A 7,828-nucleotide genomic window follows, 5' to 3' on the forward strand; every position below is an offset into this window, starting at 1 on the left:
AGAAAACGTGAATTTAGAAATCGTGCCCCAGCCCTAAAAACGTGTCTGAAGAACTTCCCTTAATATGAAATTTGGGCTTATGGGCCTTTTGGTGCCACTATAAATAATCTAAGTAATCTGTAGTTTCCTTATGAGGAAGGCTTTCAATTTTTAAAAGATGGGTATCTTAATAATTTATTACTGAAGTAACTTTAAAAATCCTTTGTATTTCTCTTTTAAAAGGTAAGTTGAACTTGTAAGCCATGAAATACCATAATACTTTTGTGTTTTTGTGTGCTTTTTTCCTCCTCTGATTAAGCTTCTGCGTCTTTCTATCCATGGAAATTAAAAGATTAATGTTAATTTGCAAGTATTTTAAAAATTTCCAGTGCTTCCTAAGTTATGGTATCCCAAAAGTTGCTTTGTAAATTGTAGTAAGCTAATCGGTACACATGTGCTCACATATGGAGTCTTTTATGAAGGCTCAAAGTGCAGTGCAATGAATCTCAACTTTCAGCAAAGGACTAGTTTTTTTTTTTTTTTTTTTAATTTCCATCCTTTGCAGATTGATACTTTTGGTAAAATACAGTAAAGTGAATTACTGGAGGGACTTCCCCAGTGGTGCAGTGGTTAAGAATCATTCAGGGGATGTGGGTTCAATCCCTGGTCAGGGAACTAAGATCCCACATCCCTAGGGGCAGCTAAGCCCATGTGTCTCAACTGCGGAGCCTGTGTGCCACAAATGAGCCCGTTGGTCACAGCAAGAGAAACCCACGTGCCACAACTGGAGAGAAGCCCATGAGCCCCAGCTAGAACCTAGTGCAGCCAAATATATAGAGAGAGAGTTTATTAAAAATAGAATCAACTAGACAAATCTAAAAAGATACAAAGTGAAAGCCCCCTCTTTATTATAATGGACATAAATTGAATGTCAAATATAAAAATGTTTGAATGTTTTATTTTGTTTCTATGATTATCTTGTCACAAACCAGTAAAAGGACCAGTCTTGGAGTAGAACGGATGAGAATACGTGCATAATTACCACCCACTCAAGTACACTTCATCATAATGGACAGGGGTGATCAAAGGCCTTCCTTGCCCGGTTATTTTAAGGCATGTTCAGAGATCAGTCACTTCCTGACTGAGAGGAATGGAAGCTAAGGTAAGCATGGGAAAGTGGCTGGCTGGTCAGTTGCTGTGGCAACAGTGTTTCAACCTGAGTTACCCACAGTTGGAAGGATGTGCTGTGACCTTAGGGGGAGAGGTTGGAGAAAACCAATTAGCCCCTCACCAGTGTTTAACAGTTGGCAAAAGAGCTGTGTTGCAACGTTGGCTCTACTTCTGCTTAGCTGTGTGCCTGCCAGTGTTATCCTCTCTCAGCTGTTTCCATGCACATAAAATGGGAAGGAGGAATGCCTCTGCTAACCGCAGGGGTGGTTCAAAAGCTTAGTTATGGTTGGTGATAGATACTAAACTCTAAGATGTGCAAATGTAAAACACGAAGCAACTGTAAAAATCCAACTAATTATGAGGCAGGAGGCAGATGGACCCTCCTCCCCCGCCAGGGTAAAGCAGTTGGAGGTTCATCCCCTATTGACCAAAACTCCCAATATGAGAGCAGCTCGACAATTAACGGAGGAGGCTGGGCCCTGCCCAGACCACATACTTCTCATTCACGAAGTCAGAAGACTTCCCCAGACCACACATGCACTGAAAGGCTCCTTGCAAGCCAAGGGGGTTACAACGTCAAGGGATGCTCTACCTGAATGCCTTTGCGGTAGGATCCATCTTGGCTAAGAGATGTGTACACACAAAAAGATCCTGAGATATACCAGATAGGGACTGTGAATGAGGCAAATCAAAATGATTGGCCAAGGGAAAATGGTAAGAAATACCTCATATAAGTGATTTAGACTGCCATGAGGGCACAACTCAGGGACTCTCCCTTTGAGTCTGCCGGTGTTTCTATCCACAAGTACTGTACTCTTTTTCCTCCTAATAAATACTTCGTTTGCTTCACTACTTTCTTTGTGGAAATTCCTTTCTGCAAAGCCTCAGGGCCAGAGCCCTTGTCACTGACCACTGATCTAATGGCTAGGTTGGGTGCTTTCACTGCTGCAACCCAGCCACGATCTCTGGCCGGGAACCCAGGCCCTGCTTCAAGCCATCGCAGGCCGAGGCCACCCGAAAGCAGTTACAAGTCAGATGGTACAGATAACCAGTTTTAATTTTATTCATCAGTAGGAGAAGGTGTTTTAGGCGTTTTAGCATGTCCTGTATGAAAAATTTCTAGACGGTAAAGACAGCACATTTGTGGGTGGAAGATTTATTTTTTCCATGTCCATTGTTAAAGCCCATCTCTCTGGTTGACCTCTCCTCACACCCTCTGCCTTGGTCTTTCATTGACTTTCACTTTCCTACTCCTGCTCTGTGTTGATGCCTTAAATACTTGGAGCTAAAGTCAGCTCTCTTTATATCTCACTTTAGGATGGGAATGAAAAGCACTTCACCACAGAGAAAACTCTCGTGTTTTCAAAGCAGCAAGCACAGTAACACAGTTCAGTTCAGTTTAGTTCCTCAGTCGTGTCCGACTCTTTGCAACCCCATGAACCACAGCATGCCAGGCCTCTCTGTCCATCACCAACTCCTGGAGTCCACCCAAACCCATGTCCATCGAGTTGGTGATGCCATCCAACCATCTCATCCTCTGCCGTCCCCTTCTCCTCCTGCCCTCAATCTTTCCCAGTATCAGGATCTTTTCTAATGAGTCAGCTCTTCTTTCAGGTGGCCAAAGTATTGGAGTTTCAGCTTCAGCTTCAGTCCTCCCAGTGAACACCCAGGACTGATCTTTAGGATGGACTGGTTGGATCTTCTTGCAGTCCAAGGGACTCTCAAGAGTCTTCTCCAACACCACAGTTCAAAAGCATCAATTCTTCAGCACTCAGCTTTCTTTATAGTCCAACTCTCACATCCATACATGATTACTGGAAAAAACACACAGTAACTCAAGTGGTACTCAAAAGTCAGTTACCAGAGCTGGGTTTTTGCCCTGAAGTTTGCTGTTAACTATCTGCATGGTCACTTCCAGAAATTTGTTTATAGTCATACTTCACAAAGATCATTAAAGATCATTCAGGAAGTCTGTAAAAGTGAAAAACTGAGACCAATGTAAACATTGGAAATAATGACTAAAATTATGGTACAGGGGTCCCAAACGCAGGCACTCGTTTGTACTGAATGACTGAGGAGTTTTTCTCCTCCTGATGTTCTGACTTCCCTTGCTTCCTCACCAGAGAAACTTCCATGTTATGCTGTCTTCCTTTCCTGATTTAGTGATTTTGAGCTATTGTTTTAGGCTATACTTGGCCTGAAATCTGGTAGATGAGGGAGAAGTTTGAGATAGAAAAGTAACATACAATCTGGAAAACTTCCTGATGACTTAGTGATACACCAAGATGAGGCCAGTGGAATGAGCTCTTCTTCCACTCACTTCGATTCATGACCTCTCTTTTAACCTTCTCTACACATAGTCCCATCCCGATTCCCTTGAGACCCAAGGAGAGAGCTGTGGTCTGTGGTAACCAGCCACAGAAATCATACATTTATCCTCTAACTTCACCATCAGATTTCTTTGCCAGAAAACCATGAAATCAAAGTGGAGTCCTGATAATTTCATGCTGACCAGGAATTCTAATTGGCATTTGTATATCATTGTTGAATAAAAACAGAAAACTGAATTATTTAATAAGTTCACTTTAGTGAGAAAAAGTCCTTTCAAACTGTGAGGTACCTGAGGGAAAAGTACTTTTAGCATATTTAGAGACAGAATTTCCTGAACAACTACTGGTCTGTTGTATCAACGGACCTATGGGTACACTTGATAAGGTCAAATCTGAAGCTAAATCCTTTGATTTTACATTAGTAGTGCTCTTTCTCTCTCTCCCAACACTCAATCTTTGCTAAATTTTACAGAAACCCCACCAATATTAGAAAACATTTAAAAAAGACAGGCAACCTGATCAAAATATAGGCAGAAGACCTAAATAAATTTCTTCAAAGAAAATGTACCAGTGGCCAACAGGCACATGAAAAGATGCTCACCATCACTAATTATTAGAGAAATGCAAATCAAAACTAGAAAGAGGTTATCATCTCACACCAGTCAGAATGGCCATCATCAAAAAGTCTACAAGTAAATTAACGCTGGAGAGTGTGCAGAAAAGAAAAGCCTCTTATGCTGTTAATGAGAATGTAAATTGGGGCAGCCAATGGAAATTACGGAGAACAGTATGGGAGGTTTTTTAGAAAACAAAATAGAGTTCACCATATGATTCAGCAGTTGTACTCCTGGACATATATCTGAAGAAAATCATAATTTGAAGACACTTGCACCTCAGTGTTCATTGCAGCACTGTTTACAATAGCCAAGACATGCAAGCAAACTAAGTGTTCATCAACAGGTGAATAGATCAAGAAGCTACGGTATAGACAGACACGTAAAACACACCCGAGTATTACTCAGTCATAAAAGAAAGAACGAAATCATGCCATTTGCAGCAACATGGAAAGACCTGAAGATAATAGTGAAATAAGACAAAGACAAGTATCATAAATGTGGACTTTAAAATATGATACAAATGAACTTTTATTAAAAAGAAACAACACACACACACACTACTATATATAAAATAGGTAAACAACAAGGACTTGCTGTATAGCACAGGGAATTGTATTTAATTTCTTGTAATACCCTATTTATTGTGGAAAAGAATCTGAAAAAGAATGTGTGTGTGTGTGTGTGTATAACTGACTCACTTTGATGTACACTTAAAACTAACACAGCATTGTAAATCAACTATACTTCAAAAATTTTTTTTAATCTTATAAAAAATTGAATTTCCAAAGAGGAAGCGATTCATAGGTGATAGTTGAACACCTTAGTTAACAAGAGGAAGCCATCTCGGCAGAAGGAACAAGTCTGATATAATAGATTGCCCCAAATATTATTTTTGTATATACCACTTGAGATAAAAATTCTTAAGTGAATAAACAATTATAATGTATCCATGCTACGAATTGCATTGTGGAGGCAGTAAGAATATTTAGGAATAGGTAGAGACATGAAATAATGCCCAAGAAAGATTAAAGGAGAATAAGCAAGTTGTAATGTGTATAATAGAATTCCACTTGCCTAAAGAGAAAATAGTTTAAATATGCATACTGTAGTATGTGTATATATAGACAGATATGTTCATATATCGCAGGTCTAGAAGGATACACTCGAGTTTATTGAGTAGGACTGATTTTTTCTTTATATATGGACTTCAATATCATTTTAATTTTAAAGGCTTTATCTCCTTTGTGAACATCTACTTAATGCTTAAAAGGTAGTGGAGATATCACTTACAAGTGAAATCTAATTGCAAAAATTACACAAAGGCACTTATTTATTAAATAGCAACAGACTCATAAATCTCACTTATGGTTACCAAAGGGGAAATGTAGAGGGAAGGGATAAATTAGGAGATGGACCAGGCTCCTCCGTCCATGGGATTCTCCAGGCGAGAGTACTGGAGTGGGTTGCCATTTCCTTCTCCAGGGGATCTTCCCAACCCAGGGATCGAACCCAGGTCTCCCGCACTGCAGGCAGACGCTTTACTATCTGAGCCACCAGGGAAGCCGATATGCACACTACTGTGTATAAACTACTAATGAGGACCTACTGCACAGCACAGGGAGCCCATCAATTTCTGTACTAGCGTAGATGGGAAAAGAATGAGAAAGAGTGGTTGTGTATGTATATGGGCTTCCCTGGTGGCTCAGATGGTAAAAAATCTGGGTTGGGAAGATCCCCTGGAGGAGGGCACGGCAACCCACTCCAGTATTCTTGCCTGGAGAAGCCCATGGACGGAGGAGCCTGGTGGGCTACAGTCCATGGGGTCACAAAGAGTCAGACACGACTGAAGTGACTAAGCGCGCTGCCCGCACACACACGTACACACACTCACTCACCTGTGAGACTCTGCCTGCCAATGCAGGAGACTAGAGTTCAATCCCTGGGTCAGAGAGATCCCTTGGAGAAGGAAACGGCAATCTGCTCCAGTGTTCTTGCCTGGAGAGAGGAGCCTGGCGGGCTGCAGTCCATGGGGTCGCAAAGAGAGCAACTATACGTATATATATGTAACTGATACATAACAGATGCACTTTGTTGTACACCTGAAACTAACCGGACATTGTAAATCAACTACTGAGAGAGTCAATTCCTAGGCAGATTGACAAGAAGTCTGGAGTCCTGAGGAGGAGAGAGGGATCTGGGGGACACAGGGTCTGGAATTCTCAAGGAGGAGGAAAGACATCTTTTTTTTCCCCTCTACATTCCTTAGTCTTAGTCACAGAACTGATGATTACACAACAAACAACTCAGTTTAAAGTCTGTACTAAGGATTATATAACAACAATGTATCCTGCTTGAGGGCGATTTCTCCTTCCTCTAATCCTGTTCTCTCAAAATGTAAATTATGGGAGTGGGTCTAGTAAGATCTTTACAACCTTGAGACACTCTTGATTTACTGTAATAACTAATTAAAAAGTATATAACTCCCTTGCTCAGACTAGCGAGAGGGGCACTCTCCATCCCCCTTCTGGTGTCTATGTCAGAAGCTGTCTCTGTGCCTTTTTATACTTTAATAAAACTCTGCTACACGAAAGCTCTTGAGTGATCAAGCCTGGTCCCTGGTCCCGAAGCTAAATCTTCGAAGATCACAAATCTGATATCGTTCACTGTAAGCTATCACTACACTACAATAAAAAGTTTATTTTAATTAAAAGCAGTATAAATAGTGGACACAGTAACTGTGTTCTCAAGGGTTGGAAAAGCTTACAGTGGGGACAGCTGATGGATGTGCAGACAGGCGCATGTGCTGGAGATTCATGTCGTTCCTTATCAGAAGCTGAGCTATGGATAGACACACTGCCCGTAATCACAAGGACATACCTTTCAGCAAACTAGAAGCATCTGATCTTCCCTGGAAACTGGGCAGAAGAAACAAGCTGGATATATAAAGGCTGATGATGGAGAGAGGGTTTTCCTTCACCCAAGGGCCCTGCAGTTTCACTCCATCACATCAGCTCCTCATGGTTCCATCTCCAAGCATTCTAGTCTGCCACCTCTTCTCTGCCCTCATTACAGACAGCTAGCATTTCTGAACCCGATCCTCTCTCAGGGCTTGTCTCTGCATCCCTGAACTGAGCCAGACATGCTGATAACCTTCCTATCTCTCACTGTCTGGGCTCCTCAGCTGTGTGTGGTTCAATTTCAACTCAGAGGGAGCATGAAGTCCGGCAGGGTGTTTAGTATCTCCCTCAGACTCCACAGGACCGAGGTTTTCTTGCAGCAACCCTCACCCACCTGAACACCATGAAATGAGAGAAGCGCACACGCTTTATGGGTTTCCGAGATCACAGTTTCAGACAGGACATTCTGTCCGCAGAGCACGTACGTTCTGTCTGTCCCGCGTTCTACGCACCATTGACCGGGTGATACACCTGCCACATCCACGATTTGGCCCCTTCCAGAAGCAGGAAGGGCTCTACTGAATTGTAAGTCACAATCTGGAAGCAAGAGCTTCAAATTAGTCTTCTGGTTATAATGCAGGGGAGAATAATGGTGTTTTTCTGACTTGCTGAAAAATGTTTATGGTTAGAATCAATGTGATTAATTCCACTGTCATTTAAAACTCTGCCAGACCCCTGGCTCTGGCTGAGGGTTTTGCTTGTCTGCAGCTGACAGAAACCTCTTCCAGGCCTCTGAGTTCTCTGCAGGGCTAGGCTCACAAATAAAGGATCAGGG

The sequence above is a fragment of the Cervus canadensis genome, chromosome 29 (assembly GCF_019320065.1).
Source record: "Cervus canadensis isolate Bull #8, Minnesota chromosome 29, ASM1932006v1, whole genome shotgun sequence".
Taxonomy (NCBI): Eukaryota; Metazoa; Chordata; class Mammalia; order Artiodactyla; family Cervidae; genus Cervus; species Cervus canadensis.